The following is a 17,096-nucleotide window of genomic DNA, read 5'->3' as shown; positions in this document are numbered from 1 at the left end:
CTGCTCAATGGACAGACTGAGGAGATCTGCTGTCCCCAGAGTCATCAGGCTTTTAAACTCCTCCCATTGAGGGACGGGGCACTGCTACAACTTGAGTTAAATCTATTTAAACTACATAGACATTTACTCAACCGCACATTTGAATATATAGATACATGTGTATATAAGCATACAAGTCAGTGTATCCCGTGCACAATGTCATTTGCATCTTGCATTTTTTGCTTTGCTTTTGCTTTCTACCAAAGTTTTTATACCCTGTGTAAATATATTTATTCTGCTGTGTGTTCCTGAGTGCACTTATAACTTAACTAAGTGTTTAGTTTGAAGCTACTAAATGCCTTAATTTTCTTCATGATCAGTAAAGTATCTTTGTTCTCTGTTAATCTATCTAATCTATCATCTATCAGACAGCAGGCCCTTTTTTACTCCTGTTTCTCTCCTGTTTGTTGAGTGTTAAAGTAATAGTTGTGTGGTGTATCTCTGTGTTGAAGTGCTGCTTCTGTACAGTAATTCATCAGCAGAGTTCAGGCTGTCGTGCAGCGGCACAGACCTCCTCTTATCACACCACCGCACCAAATGAAATTTCCCACCAGGTTAGAAATAGCAGGACTGTGTTCGGTGTCTGAAAACAAGAGGCTGCGAGGGGGGATTCCTCACACTGTGTTTTTGTTGTTTTTCCATGAAACGGCAATTAGAGCTCCGTTCATCAGTTAGTTCATTACTGAGACTGAAACTCATCCCTTTCTTTCTGCTCCCAAAATACACCTCGTCTGCTCGGAGCTGTCAGAGCGCCAGCTTTCTCTTCACACTTAAAGCGATAGTTCAGAGAAAGAGACACTTTACCACTTTTCTCCATTTTACTGCAAACATACATTGGACCCAGTGTATAATAACTCATAATTCAGTGATAATTAGTGTACAGTAAGCTTCCTTTGCTTATTGAATAAGTTGGATTTGTTGCCTAATGTATGATAGACTCTTAGCTTCAGAGCTAGTTGTTGGGGTTTATCTTTGCATTACATGTCATCTATATTAACCTTTTACCTGCAATGCTAATTATTGGGGTTGCTAATTGGTAGACTGCATGTTTCCATTACTTGTTAGTTAATTAACCTCCTAGCTTAAGTGCTAATTGGTGGAGAATAAGCTTCCATTACTTGTTAGCTACATTATCCTTGCAGCATTAGTGGTATTTATCAGTACTTGAGATTCTATTCATTTCCATAGTTTTAATTCCTGTATATAAACTTTCCTTGCTTGTTATCAAGTGCTAATTGTTGTACATAAGCTTCCATAATGTCGTACCTACATTATACTTGTAGCTCCAATGCTAATTAGTAACTTGGACATAGCTTATCTTTAGTACCGTATTTTTTGCACTATAAGCTGCACTTAACATCCTTTAATTTTCCCAAAAATCATTTGTGCACCTTGTGTATAATTCTACCAGTCAGGTTATAAGGGGCAGTAAAGCTTTATACAGGAGTTTCAGTGAATTATCTCCAGCAATGAGGCTGGAGCAGTATTAGCATTAGCCGCTAACAACAAAGCTAGCTCTTTAACCATTCAGAGGTGAGTATATCAGACTGTAGTCTGCGTGTTTACAGTGTTAAAACAAGCTACGTACGAAAAACCTCTAGCTGATATCACCCTGGCGTACTGAAACACTCGGGGTTCCTCAGTGTAGTGCTGTTGGGCTACATTTACTAGTGCTAAGCACTGCTAACCGTGGCTAGCACTGCTGCTAACCACAGATAGTGCTGGTGCTAACCGTGCTAAAATATTGGAAATCTAAACTTACTGTAAATAAACAAAAGTACTTTACTTACTCAAATAAACAATTTTTAGGAGAGCACTTGTTTTGATTTTTTTGTTTTATTATTCCTTTGTTCCTATTATTTGTGTTGCTTAACTCGCCTTATAATCTGGTGTGCCTTGTGTATAAAATTAGACCAGAAAATAGACGCTTATTGATAAAGCTCCTTATAATACAGTGCACCTTATAGTGGGAAAAATACTGAAAAGCTTTCCGTTTCTTCATAAATACATTAGCCTCGTCATTTCAATGCTAATTGTTGCTGTATGGCCATTGCCTGTTAGCTACATTAGCTTTAAAGCTCCAGGGCTAATTGCTGTACTTAAGCTTCTATAACTTGTTTGCTAATTAGGGCCCGAGCACCGAAGGCGCAGGCGACGCCTGCACCGGAGGTGCAAAGCCCTATTGTTTTTGGAATGTTTATTAGGGCCCGAGCACCGAAGGCGCAGGCGAAGCCTGCACCGGAGGTGCAAAGCCCTATTGTTTTTGGTCCGTTTATTATTATTATTTTTATTTTTAAACTTCGCACCCATTTTTGAGGCCTTTCTGATACTCGAAAACTCTTGCATTTTGGCACAGACGTCAAAGCCGGTGAAAAATTTTAAATTACATAGTTCACAGGTTTGGGCGTGGATCAGCAGCTCTATAGCGCCCCCAAACGTTGCCAGTGGCCGGGATAAAGTTTGTCCAATGTGCACCAACTTTGGTACGCTCATTGACCTCATTATACCGATCAAGAATCACTTGGATTTATTTGACTCCGCCTAACAGGAAGTCGGCCATTTTGGCAGGAAGTCGCAAAATAAAAAGTTTCCCGTGGTGTTTTGGGTGGGTTACGATGTTCGAAAACTCATAAAATTTCACAGGCCTATTGGGCATAGGCTGTACTTTGATGTAAAATTAGAATTTTTCATATTCATAATTTATCAGCTCTCTAGCGCCACCTATTTTATATGACATTTATAGAAAGCTCTTAGCCTCTTCTAAATTAGCAGACCCAATAATGCCTTTAAATGATTTCGAGAAATGTAAACATTTTTCTAATGTGGTGCTAAATGACTCTACAGCGCCCCCTATTTGGTTTAGGCTAATAAATTAGCGGTAGCTGTCTCAAATTTTCCCCAATGTTCAAAATTTTTGGTAGAAACATAGATATTACGATGCCACACATAATACCCATTGGCATGTATTAGCTCCGCCCAACAGGAAGTCGGCCATTTTGAAAAATGTTAAATTTTTAAACATTTTTCACATACTCATTCGAACTCCTCCTAGAGTCTTTGTCAGATTACAACTAAATGGTCTGTGGATAGTCTCCAGACATACGTGGTGCTAAATTGCGAAGGAATAGTCGATAGCTGAAACGATGACGTAATGGTGGGCAATTGATTTAATGGAGACACAACACTAAACCAAATAGAAACATTAGCATGGTCAGAATACAGCTGCTTGGAAATTCATGAAACTTGGCAAAAACATAAAAGACATCATTACACACATTTCCAGTGTTGATATGATTGACTCCGCCCAACAGGAAGTCGGCCATTTTGAAAAACGTGCATTTTACACACATTTTTTGCATACTTTGTCGAACTCCTCCTAGGGAATTTGTTGAATACTCTTGATATTTGTCAGCAATAAACTACTACCATCCGTGATGATAAATTGCGAAGGAATAGTCGATATCTTAAACGAGGACGAAATGGCGGACAGTTGAATTGCTGGAGATACCCCATTAAAATAGGAAGTAAAAACATTCTGGTGTTGGTAGGTGTTTGAGGAGGTTAGACAGGTTGAAAACTCTCGAAACTTTACAGGCCTGCTTGATTTAAGCGGTCCTTTGATTAAAAATTGAAATTTCATAGATACATATTTCATTGGCTCTATAGCGCCACCTAGGTTTCAATGCATATTTGACATTACGGGAATGCTCAAAAACTCTTGAAAATTGTCAGATTCCATAAGATCTAAAAACACTTTACAAATATTGTGATAATTTTTTCATGTGTAGCTAGCGGACTCTATAGCGCCCCCTAATTCATTCGTTTAATAAATTAGCTGTGGATGTGTCACAATTTGTCTAATCTTCTCAAATTTTGGTAGGAGCGTAGATACTATGACTCTGCACATATTTGCAGTTAGTTTGTATTAGCTCCGCCCAACAGGAAGTCGGCCATATTGGATTTTGTAATTTTTTTACACTTTTTTTCACAAACTCATTTAAACTGCTCCTAAAGTCTTTGTCAGATTATCTCTAAATTAGCTGAGAATGAACATCAGACACAGTTGATGAAAATTGCCAAAGGAATAGTTGATCGCTAAAACGGTGACGTAATGGCGAGCAATTGATTGAATAGAGACGCAACACTAAACCAAAGTGAAACCGTGACACAGTCAGAACACAGATGATTAAAAATTCATGAAACTTGGCAAAAACACAAGAGACATCATTAGACACGTTTTCAGTATTGGTAGGACTGACTCCGCCCAACAGGAAGTCGGCCATTTTGAAATATCTGAATTTTGCATACATTTTTTGCGTATGTTGTCAAACTACTCCTAGAAATTTTGTTGAATTCTCTTGGTATTTGGTAAATATAAACATTGAACATATCTGATGATAAATTGTGAAGAAATAGTCGATATCTTAAACGAGGAGGGAATGGCGGACGGTTGAATGTTTGAGATGCCACATCAAAACTGGAGGTTGACACATACGTAATGCTAGGAGTTTTGAGGACGTTATAAGAGAGAAAAGCTCACAAACTTTGACTGGCCTGCTTATCTGAGGCTGTTGTTTGATCTAGAATTAGAATTTCAAATATATGTTTTAACAGCTCTATAGCACCACCTGTATTTTAAATGGGTATTTATCTGAGGCTGTTGTTTGATCTAGAATTAGAATTTCAAATATATGTGTTTTAACAGCTCTATAGCGCCACCTGTATTTTAAATGGGTATTTCACATTTTTGGCAGGATAGAAAACTCTTGAAAATTACCACACTTAATAAGACCTCAAAATTACTTTCACCGGTTTCTCGGTTTGGCCCGGTACGATTTGCGCTGTTGTGCGAGGGCCCTACGTCCCCCTGTGACAGGGGGACAACTCGTTATTAGGGCCCGAGCACCGAAGGCGCAGGCGAAGCCTGCACCGGAGGTGCAAAGCCCTATTGTTTTTGGTCCGTTTATTAGGGCCCGAGCACCGAAGGCGCAGGCGAAGCCTGCACCGGAGGTGCAAAGCCCTATTGTTTTTGGTCCGTTTATTAGGGCCCGAGCACCGAAGGCGCAGGCGAAGCCTGCACCGGAGGTGCAAAGCCCTATTGTTTTTGGTCCGTTTATTATTATTATTATTATTATTCTGCCTCTTTGCGTCCATTTTTGAGGCATTTCCGATACTCGAAAACTCACGCATTTTGGCACAGACCTCAAGCTCGGCGAAAATTTTAAAGTTCCTTAGAGGCTGGACTTTGGCGTTGTTCAGGAGCTCTATAGCGCCCCCAAACGTCGGCAGTGGCCGGGATGAAGTTTGTCCAACGTGCACCAACTTTGGTACGCTCATTGACCTCCTCATAAACAACAAGAATCACTAGTTTTTATTTGACTCCGCCCAACAGGAAGTCGGCCATTTTGACAGGAAGTTGCAAAATAAAAAGTTTCCCGCTGGGTTTCAGAGGGGTTAGGATGTTTGAAAATTCCTAAAATTTTACAGAGCTATTTGGCTTAGGCCATACTTTGACCGTAAGTTGGAATTTCGTAAATTCGTCTTTCATCAGCTCTCTAGCGCCACCTATTTTATATCATATTTATGAAAAGCTCTCAGCCTCTTGATAATTGGCAGATTCAATAAGTCTTTGAAATGATTTAGGAATATTTTGTTGTTTTTCTCATGTGTAGCTAGAGGACTCTACAGCGCCCCCTATTTTGTTTAGGCCATTAAATTAGCTGTAGCTGTCTCAAAATTTCTCCAATATTCTCGATTTTTGGCAACAACATAGAAACTATCATCCCGCACATATTACCCATTGGCTTGTACTAGCTCTGCCCAACAGGAAGTCGGCCATTTTGAAATTTGTGGAATTTTTACACATTTTTCACGAACTCATTCAAACTCCTCCTAGAGTCTTTGTCATATTACCTCTAAATTTGGTGTGGATAGGCTCCAGACATACATGGTGATAAATTGCGAAGGAATAGTCGATAGCTGAAACGATGACGTAATGGCGGACAATTAATTTAATGGAGACGCAACACTAGACCAAAGTGAAACCATGACACGGTCATAAAACAGATGATTGAAAAATCATGAAACTTGGTAAAAACACAAGAGACATCATAAGACACGTTTTTAGTATTGGAATGATTGACTCCGCCCAACAGGAAGTCGGCCATTTTGAAATATGTGCATTTTACACACATTTTTTGCATACTTTGTCGAACTCCTCCTAGGGAGTTTGTTGAATACTCTTGATATTTGTCAGCAAAAAACTACTACCATCCGTGATGATAAATTGCGAAGGAATAGTCGATATCTTAAACGAGGACGAAATGGCGGACAGTTGAACTGCTTGAGATGCCCCATTAAAACAGGAAGTGAATACATTCTGGTGTTATTAGGTGTTTGAGGAGGTTAAAAAGGTTGAAAACTCTCGAAAATTTACAGGCCTGCTTGAATTAAGCAGTACTTTCATCTGAAATTAAAATTTCTTGTATACGTATTTCATTGGCTCTATAGCGCCACCTAGGTTTCAATGCATATTTGACATTACGGGAATGCTCAAAACCTCTTGAAAATTGACAGATTGCATAAGACCTAAAAACACTTTACAAATATTTTGACAATTTTTTCATGTATAGCTAGCGGACTCTACAGCGCCCCCTAATTCGTTTGTTTAATAAATTAGCTGTGGATGTGTCAAAATTTGTCTAATCTTCTCAAATTTTGGTAGGATCGTAGATAGTATGACCCTGCACATATTTGCAATTGGCTTGTATTAGCTCCGCCCCACAGGAAGTCGGCCATATTGGAATTTGTAATATTTTTACAAATTTTTCACAAACTAATTTAAACTGCTCCTAAAGTCTTTGTCAGATTACCTCTTATTTCGCTGTAAATGAACAACAGACATATTTGATGATAACTGCCAAAGGATTAGTTGATCGGTAAAACGGTGACCCAATGGCAAGCAATTGATTCACTAGAGACGCAACACTCAACCAAAGTGAAACCATGACACGGTCAGAAAACAGATTATTGAAAATTCATGAAACTTGGCAAAAACACAAAAGACATCATTACACACATTTTCAGTATTGGTAGGACTGACTCCGCCCAACAGGAAGTCGGCCATTTTGAAATATCTGCATTTTACACACATTTTTTGTGTATATTGTCAAATTACTCCTAGCAAATTTTTTGAATTCTCTTGGTATTTGGTAAAAATAAACAATGAATATATCTGATGATAAATTGTGAAGGAATAGTCGATATCTCAAACGAGGACGAAATGGCAGATGGTTGAATTTGTGAGATGCCACATCAAAACAGGAGGTCAAAACCTAGGTAATGCCAGGTGTTTTGAGGAGGTTATAACGGAGAAAAACTCACAAAATTTGACCGGCCTGCTTATCTGAGGCTGTTGTTTGATGTAGAATTAGAATTTAAAATACATGTATTTTAACAGTGCTATAGCGCCACCTGTATTTTAAATGGATATTTCACATGTTTAACAGGATAAAAAAGTCTTGAAAATTGGCACACTCAATAGGACCTTAAAATTACTTTTACCGGTTTCTCGGTTTGGCCCAGTACGATTTGCGATGTTGTGCGAGGGCCCTACGTCCCCCTGTGACAGGGGGACAACTCGTTATTATTATTATTATTATTACGCTTCTTGACCCTTTCGCTCATTTTTGAGGCATTTCTGATATGGGAAAACTCACGTATTTTGGCACAGGCCTCAAACTTGGTGAAAATGTAAAAGTTCCATAGAGCATTGACATGGGCGTGGTTCAGGAGCTCCATAGCGCCCCCAAACGTCGGCATTGGCTGGGATGAAGTTTGTCCAATGTGCACCAACTTTGGTACACTTATTGACCTCTTCATAAAGAACAAGAATCACTTGGTTTTATTTGACTCCGCCCAACAGGAAGTCGGCCATTTTGACAGGAAGTTGCAAAATAAAAAGTTTCCCGCTGGGTTTCGGAGTGGTTAGGATGTTTGAAAACTCCTAAAATTTTACAGAGCTATTTGGCTTAGGCCAAACTTTCACCGTAAATTAAAATTTTGTATATTCGTGTTTCATCAGCTCTCTAGCGCCACCTATTTCGTATGACATTTTTGGAAAGCGCTCAGCCTCTTGATAATTGGCAGATTCAATAAGTTCTCGAAGTGACTTAGATATATATTGTCATTTTTGTCGTGTGTAGCTAGATGACTCTACAGCGCCCCCTATTTGGTTCGGCTAATAAATTAGCCGTGGCCTTCTCAAAAATTCTCAGATATTCTCGATTTTTGACAGAAACATAGACAATATGATTCTGCACATATTAGCAATCGGAATGCATTAGCTCCGCCCAACAGGAAGTCGGCCATTTTGGAATTTGTGGAATTTTTACATATTTTTCACAAACTCATTCGAACTCCTCCTAGAGTCTTTGTCAGATTACCTCTAAATTGTCAGTGGATAGTCCCCAGACATACATGGTGATAAATTGCGAAGGAATAGTCGATAGCTGAAACGATGACGTAATGGCAGGCAATTAATTTAATGGAGACGCAACACTAGACCAAAGTGAAACCATGACACAGTCATAAAACAGATTATTGAAAAATCATGAAACTTGGTAAAAACACAAGAGACATCATAAGACACGTTTTTAGTATTGGAATGATTGACTCCGCCCAACAGGAAGTCGGCCATTTTGAAATATGTGCATTTTACACACATTTTTTGCATACTTTGTCGAACTCCTCCTAGGGAATTTGTTGAATACTCTTGATATTTGTCAGTAATAAACTACTAACACACCTGATGATAAATTGCGAAGGAATAGTCGATATCTTAAATGAGGACGAAATGGCGGACAGTTGAATTGCTTGAGATGCCCCGTTAAAACAGGAAGTGAATACATTCTGGTGTTAGTAGGTGTTTGAGGAGGTTAAAAAGGTTAAAAACTCTCAAAAATTTACAGGCCTGCTTGATTTAAGCAGTACTTTGATCTGAAATTAAAATTTCATATATACGTATTTCATTGGCTCTATAGCGCCACCTAGGTTTCAATGCATATTTGACATTACGGGAATGCTCAAAACCTCTTGAAAATTGACAGATTGCATAAGACCTAAAAACACTTTACAAATATTTTGACAATTTTTTCATGTATAGCTAGCGGACTCTACAGCGCCCCCTAATTTGTTCGTTTAATAAATTAGCTGTGGATGTGTCAAAATTTGTCTAATCTTCTCAAATTTTGGTAGGATCGTAGATAGTATGACCCTGCACATATTTGCAATTGGCTTGTATTAGCTCCGCCCCACAGGAAGTCGGCCATATTGGAATTTGTAATATTTTTACACATTTTTCACAAACTCATTTAAACTGCTCCTAAAGTCTTTGTCAGATTACCTCTTATTTCGCTGTAAATGAACAACAGACATATTTGATGATAACTGCCAAAGGATTAGTTGATCGGTAAAACGGTGACCCAATGGCGAGCAATTGATTCACTAGAGACGCAACACTAAACCAATGTGAAACCATGACACGGTCAGAAAACAGATTATTGAAAATTCATGACACTTGGCAAAAACACAAAAGACATCATTACACACATTTTCAGCATTGGTAGGACTGACTCCGCCCAACAGGAAGTCGGCCATTTTGAAATATCTGCATTTTACAAATTTTTTTGCGTATGTTGTCAAACTACTCCTAGCAAATTTTGTTGAATTCTCTTGATATTTGGTAAAAATAAACATTGAACATATCTGATGATAAATTGTGAAGGAATAGTCGATATCTCAAACGAGGACGAAATGGCAGATGGTTGAATTTGTGAGATGCCACATCAAAACAGGAGGTGAAAACCTAGGTAATGCTAGGTGTTTTGAGGAGGTTATAACGAAGAAAAACTCACAAAATTTGACCGGCCTGCTTATCTAAGGCTGTTGTTTGATGTAGAATTAGAATTTCAAATACATGTATTTTAACAGCGCTATAGCGCCACCTGTATTTTAAATGGATATTTCACATGTTTAACAGGATAGAAAACTCTTGAAAATTGGCACACTCAATAAGACCTTAAAATTACTTTTACAGGTTTCTCGGTTTGGCCCGGTACGATTTGCGCTGTTGTGCGAGGGCCCTACGTCCCCCTGTGACAGGGGGACAACTCGTTATTATTATTATTATTATTTTTATTTTTAAACTTCGCGCCCATTTTTGAGGCCTTTCTGATACTCAAAAACTCTTGAATTTTGGCACAGACATCAAAGCCGGTGAAAAATTTGAAATTTCACAGTTCCTGGGCTTGGGCGTTGATCAGGAGCTCTATAGCGCCCCCAAACGTTGCTAGTGGCCGGGATAAAGTTTGTCCAATGTGCACCAACTTTGGTACGCTCATTGACCTCATTATACCGATCAAGAATCACTTAGATTTATTTGACTCCGCCTAACAGGAAGTCGGCCATTTTGGCAGGAAGTCGCAAAATAAAAAGATTCCTGTGGTGTTTTGGGTGGGTTACGATGTTTGAAAACTCATAAAATTTCACAGGCATATTGGGCATAGGCTGTACTTTGATGTAAAATTGGAATTTTTCATATTCATAATTTATCAGCTCTCTAGCGCCACCTATTTTATATGACATTTATAGAAAGCTCTTAGCCTCTTCTAAATAAGCAGACCCAATAATGCCTTTAAATGATTTCGAGAAATGTAATCGTTTTTCTAATGTGGAGCTAAATGACTCTACAGCGCCCCCTATTTGGTTTAGGCTAATAAATTAGCGGTAGCTGTCTCAAATTTTCCCCAATGTTCAAGATTTTTGGTAGAAACATAGATATTACGATGCCACACATAATACCCATTGGCATGTATGAGCTCCGCCCAACAGGAAGTCGGCCATTTTGAAAAATGTTAAATTTTTACACATTTTTCACGAACTCATTCGAACTCCTCCTAGAGTCTTTGTCAGATTACAACTAAATTGTCTGTGGATAGTCTCCAGACATACGTGGTGCTAAATTGCGAAGGAATAGTCGATAGCTGAAACGATGACGTAATGGCGGGCAGTTGATTTAATACAGACACAACACTAAACCAAATAGAAACATTAGCATGGTCAGAACACAGCTGCTTGGAAATTCATGAAACTTGGCAAAAACATAAAAGACATCATTACACACGTTTTCAGTGTTGATATGATTGACTCCGCCCAACAGGAAGTCGGCCATTTTGAAAAACGTGCATTTTACACACATTTTTTGCATACTTTGTCGAACTCCTCCTAGGGAATTTGTTGAATACTCTTGATATTTGTCAGCAATAAACTACTACCATCCGTGATGATAAATTGCGAAGGAATAGTCGATATCTTAAACGAGGACGAAATGGCGGACAGTTGAATTGATTGAGATACCCCATTAAAATAGGAAGTAAATACATTCTGGTGTTAGTAGGTGTTTGAGGAGGTTAAACAGGTTGAACACTCACGAAACTTTACAGGCCTGCTTGATTTAAGCGGTCCTTTGATTAAAAATTTAAATTTCATATATACATATTTCATTGGCTCTATAGCGCCACCTAGGTTTCAATGCATATTTGACATTACGGAAATGCTCAAAAACTCTTGAAAATTGTCAGATTCCATAAGATCTAAAAACACTTTACAAATATTGTGATAATTTTTTCATGTGTAGCTAGCGGACTCTATAGCGCCCCCTAATTCATTCGTTTAATAAATTAGCTGTGGATGTGTCACAATTTGTCTAATCTTCTCAAATTTTGGTAGGAGCGTAGATACTATGACTCTGCACATATTTGCAATTGGTTTGTATTAGCTCCGCCCAACAGGAAGTCGGCCATATTGGATTTTGTAATTTTTTTACACTTTTTTTCACAAACTCATTTAAACTGCTCCTAAAGTCTTTGTCAGATTATCTCTAAATTAGCTGAGAATGAACATCAGACACAGTTGATGAAAATTGCCAAAGGAATAGTTGATCGCTAAAACGGTGACGTAATGGCGAGCAATTGATTGACTAGAGACGCAACACTAAACCAAAGTGAAACCATGACACAGTCAGAACACAGTTGATTAAAAATTCATGAAACTTGGCAAAAACACAAGAGACATCATTAGACACGTTTTCAGTATTGGTAGGACTGACTCCGCCCAACAGGAAGTCGGCCAATTTGAAATATCTGAATTTTACATACATTTTTTGCGTATGTTGTCAAACTACTCCTAGAAATTTTGTTGAATTCTCTTGGTATTTGGTAAAAATAAACATTGAACATATCTGATGATAAATTGTGAAGAAATAGTCGATATCTTAAACGAGGAGGGAATGACGGACGGTTGAATGTTTGAGATGCCACATCAAAACTGGAGGTTGACACATAGGTAATGCTAGGAGTTTTGAGGACGTTATAAGAGAGAAAAGCTCACAAACTTTGACCGGCCTGCTTATCTGAGGCTGTTGTTTGATCTAGAATTAGAATTTCAAATATGTGTTTTAACAGCTCTATAGCGCCACCTGTATTTTAAATGGGTATTTCACATTTTTGGCAGGATAGAAAACTCTTGAAAATTACCACACTTAATAAGACCTCAAAATTACTTTCACTGGTTTCTCGGTTTGGCCCGGTACGATTTGCGCTGTTGTGCGAGGGCCCTACGTCCCCCTGTGACAGGGGGACAACTCGTTATTATTAGGGCCCGAGCACCGAAGGCGCAGGCGAAGCCTGCACCGGAGGTGCAAAGCCCTATTGTTTTTGGAATGTTTATTATTATTATTATTATTATTATTATTATTTTTATTTACAAATTTCGCGCCCATTTTTGAGGCCTTTCCGATACTCGAAAACTCATGCATTTTGGCACAGACATCAAAACCCGTGAAAAATTTGAAATTCCATGGTTCATGGGTTTGGGCGTGGTTCAGGAGCTCTATAGCGCCCCCAAACGTTGCCAGTGGCCGGGATGAAGTTTGTCCAATATGCACCAACTTTGGTACACTCATTGACCTCCTCATGCAGAACAATAATCACTCGGTTTTATCAGACTCCGCTCAACAGGAAGTCTGCCATTTTGACAGGAAGTCGCAAAATAAAAAGTTTCCCGTGCTGGTTTGTAGGGGTTATGATGTTCGAAAACTCATAAAACTTGACAGGCCTATCTGGCTTAGGCCGTACTTTGAGAATTAATTAGAATTTTGTAAATTCATCTTTAACCAGCTCTCTAGCGCCACCTTTTTTACATCACATTTATGGAAAGCACTCAGCCTCTTGATAATTGGCAGATTCAATAAGGCCTCAAAATTATTTAGAAACGTTTTGTCATTTTTTTTGTGTGTAGCTAAATGACTCTACAGCACCCCCTATTTATTTTAGCTAATTAATTAACTGTGGCCTTCTCAAAAATTCTCCAATATTCATGATATTTGGTAGAAACATAGACAACATGATCCCGCACATATTACCAATAGGCATGCATTTGCTCCGCCCAACAGGAAGTCGGCCATATTGGAATTTGTGACATTTTTACACATTTTTCACATACTCATTCGAACTCCTCCTAGAGTCTTTGTCAGATTACCTCAAAATTGGGCGTGGATAGGCTCCAGACATAAGTGGAGATAAATTGCGAAGGAATAGTCAATAGCTGAAACGGTGTCGTAATGGCGGGCAATTGATTAACTAGAGACGCAACACTAAACCAAAGTGAAACCATGACACGGTCAGAACACAGATGATTGGAAATTCCTGAAATTTGGCGAAAACACAAGAGACATCATTAGACACGTTTGCCGTATTGGTAGGACTGACTCCACCCAACAGGAAGTCGGCCATTTTGAAATATGTGCATTTTACACACATTTTTTGCATACTTTGTCGAACTCCTCCTAGGGAATTTGTTGAATACTCTTGATATTTGTCAACAATAAACTACTAACACACCTGATGATAAATTGCGAAGGAATAGTCGATATCTTAAACGGGGACGAAATGGCAGACAGTTGAATTGCTTGAGATACCCCATTAAAACAGGAAGTGAATACATTCTTGTGTTGGTAGGTGTTTGAGGAGGTTAAAATGGATGAAAACTCACAAAACTTTACAGGCCTGCTTGTTTTACGTGGTCCTTTGGTCTGAAATTGAAATTTCATATATACGCATTTCATTGGCTCTATAGCGCCACCTAGGTTTCAATGAATATTTGACATTACGGGAATAATCAAAAACGCTTGAAAATTGTCAGATTGCATAGGACCTAAAAACACATTACAAATATTGTGATAATTTTTTCATGTGTAGCTAGCTGACTCTACAGCGCCTCCTAATTTGTTCAGTTAATAAATTAGCTCTGGATGTGTCAAAATTGGTCTAATGTTCTCCAATTTTGGTAGGAATGTAGATACTGTGACCCTGCACATATTTGCAATTGGCTTGTATTACCTCCGCCCAAAAGGAAGTCGGCCATATTGGAATTTGTAAGATTTTTACACTTTTTTCACAAACTCATTTAAACTGCTCCTAAAGTCTTTGTCAGATTACCTCTTATTTCACTGTAAATGAACAACAGACATATTTGATGAAAACTGCCAAAGGATTAGTTGATCGCTAAAACAGTGACGTAATGGCGGGCAATTGATTGACTAGAGACGCAACACTAAACCAAAGTGAAACCATGACACGGTCAGAAAACAGATTATTGAAAATTCATGAAACTTGGCAAAAACACAAGAGACATCATTACACACATTTTCAGCATTGGTAGGATTGACTCCGCCCAACAGGAAGTCGGCCATTTTGAAATATCTGCATTTTACATACATTTTTTGCGTATGTTGTCAAACTACTCCTAGCAAATTTTGTTGAATTCTCTTGATATTTGGTAAAAATAAACATTGAACATATCTGATGATAAATTGTGAAGGAATAGTCGATATCTCAAACGAGGACGAAATGGCAGATGGTTGAATTTGTGAGATGCCACATCAAAACAGGTGGTGAAAACCTAGGTAATGCTAGGTGTTTTGAGGAGGTTATAACGAAGAAAAACTCACAAAATTTGACTGGCCTGCTTATCTAAGGCTGTTGTTTGATGTAGAATTAGAATTTCAAATACATGTATTTTAACAGCGCTATAGCGCCACCTGTATTTTAAATGGATATTTCACATGTTTAACAGGATAGAAAACTCTTGAAAATTGGCACACTCAATAAGACCTTAAAATTACTTTTACCGGTTTCTCGGTTTGGCCCGGTACGATTTGCGCTGTTGTGCGAGGGCCCTACGTCCCCCTGTGACAGGGGGACAACTCGTTATTATTATTATTTTTATTTTTAAACTTCGCGCCCATTTTTGAGGCCTTTCTGATACTCGAAAACTCTTGCATTTTGGCAGAGACGTCAAAGCCGGTGAAAAATTTAAAAGTACATTGTTCACAGGTTTGGGCGTGGATCAGGAGCTCTATAGCGCCCCCAAACGTTGCCAGTGGCCGGGATAAAGTTTGTCCAATGTGCACCAACTTTGGTACGCTTATTGACCTCATTATACCAATCAAGAATCACTTGGATTTATTTGACTCCGCCTAACAGGAAGTCGACCATTTTGGCAGGAAGTCGCAAAATAAAAAGTTTCCCGTGGTGTTTTGGGTGGGTTACGATGTTCGAAAACTCATAAAATTTCACAGACCTATTGGGCATAGGCTGTACTTTGATGTTAAATTGGAATTTTTCATATTCATAATTTATCAGCTCTCTAGCGCCACCTATTTTATATGACATTTATAGAAAGCTCTTAGCCTCTTCTAAATTAGCAGACCCAATAATGCCTTTAAATGATTTCAAGAAATGTAATCATTTTTCTAATGTGGTGCTAAATGACTCTACAGCGCCCCCTATTTGGTTTAGGCTAATAAATTAGCGGTAGCTGTCTCAAATTTTCCCCAATGTTCAAAATTTTTGGTAGAAACATAGATATTACGATGCCACACATAATACCCATTGGCATGTATTAGCTCCGCCCAACAGGAAGTCGGCCATTTTGAAAAATGTTAAATTTTTAAACATTTTTCACATACTCATTCGAACTCCTCCTAGAGTCTTTGTCGGATTACAACTAAATTGTCTGTGGATAGTCTCCAGACATACGTGGTGCTAAATTGCGAAGGAATAGTCGATAGCTGAAACGATGACGTAATGGCGGGCAATTGATTTAATGGAGACAGAACACTAAACCAAATAGAAACATTAGCATGGTCAGAACACAGCTGCTTGGAAATTCATGAAACTTGGCAAAAACATAAAAGACATCATTACACACATTTTCAGTGTTGATATCATTGACTCCGCCCAACAGGAAGTCGGCCATTTTGAAAAACGTGTATTTTACACACATTTTTTGCATACTTTGTCGAACTCCTCCTAGGGAATTTGTTGAATACTCTTGATATTTGTCAGCAATAAACTACTACCATCCGTGATGATAAATTGCGAAGGAATAGTCGATATCTTAAACGAGGACGAAATGGCGGACAGTTGAATTGCTGGAGATACCCCATTAAAATAGGAAGTAAGTACATTCTGGTGTTGGTAGGTGTTTGAGGAGGTTAAACAGGTTGAACACTCACGAAACTTTACAGGCCTGCTTGATTTAAGCGGTCCTTTGATTAAAAATTGAAATTTCATATATATATATTTCATTGGCTCTATAGCGCCACCTAGGTTTCAATGCATATTTGACATTACGGAAATGCTCAAAAAGTCTTGAAAACTGTCAGATTCCATAAGATCTAAAAACACTTTACAAATATTGTGATAATTTTTTCATGTGTAGCTAGCGGACTCTATAGCACCCCCTAATTCATTCGTTTAATAAATTAGCTGTGGATGTGTCAAAATTTGTCTAATCTTCTCAAATTTTGGTAGGAGCGTAAATACTATGACTCTGCACATATTTCCAATTGGTTTGTATTAGCTCCGCCCAACAGGAAGTCGGCCATATTGGATTTTGTAATTTTTTTACACTTTTTTTCACAAACTCATTTAAAC

At 38.4% G+C, this 17,096-nt stretch overlaps 1 protein-coding gene and 1 long non-coding RNA gene across 4 annotated transcripts in view; one reads left to right on the top strand and one right to left on the bottom strand.

Annotated features, from left to right (window-relative positions):
- The window catches only part of LOC125782217 (uncharacterized), a 530,592-nt gene that overhangs the window by 307,048 nt on the left and 206,448 nt on the right, over window positions 1–17,096 (bottom strand). The gene's annotated exons all lie outside the window — the stretch shown is intronic.
- lrp4 (low density lipoprotein receptor-related protein 4) overlaps window positions 1–17,096 on the top strand; it is a 166,240-nt gene that overhangs the window by 48,106 nt on the left and 101,038 nt on the right. The window lies entirely within an intron of this gene.

Source organism: Astyanax mexicanus, chromosome 16 (genome assembly GCF_023375975.1).
Source record: "Astyanax mexicanus isolate ESR-SI-001 chromosome 16, AstMex3_surface, whole genome shotgun sequence".
NCBI classification, from domain to species: domain Eukaryota; kingdom Metazoa; phylum Chordata; class Actinopteri; order Characiformes; family Acestrorhamphidae; genus Astyanax; species Astyanax mexicanus.
This window is presented reverse-complemented; position numbering and strand designations above follow the sequence as displayed.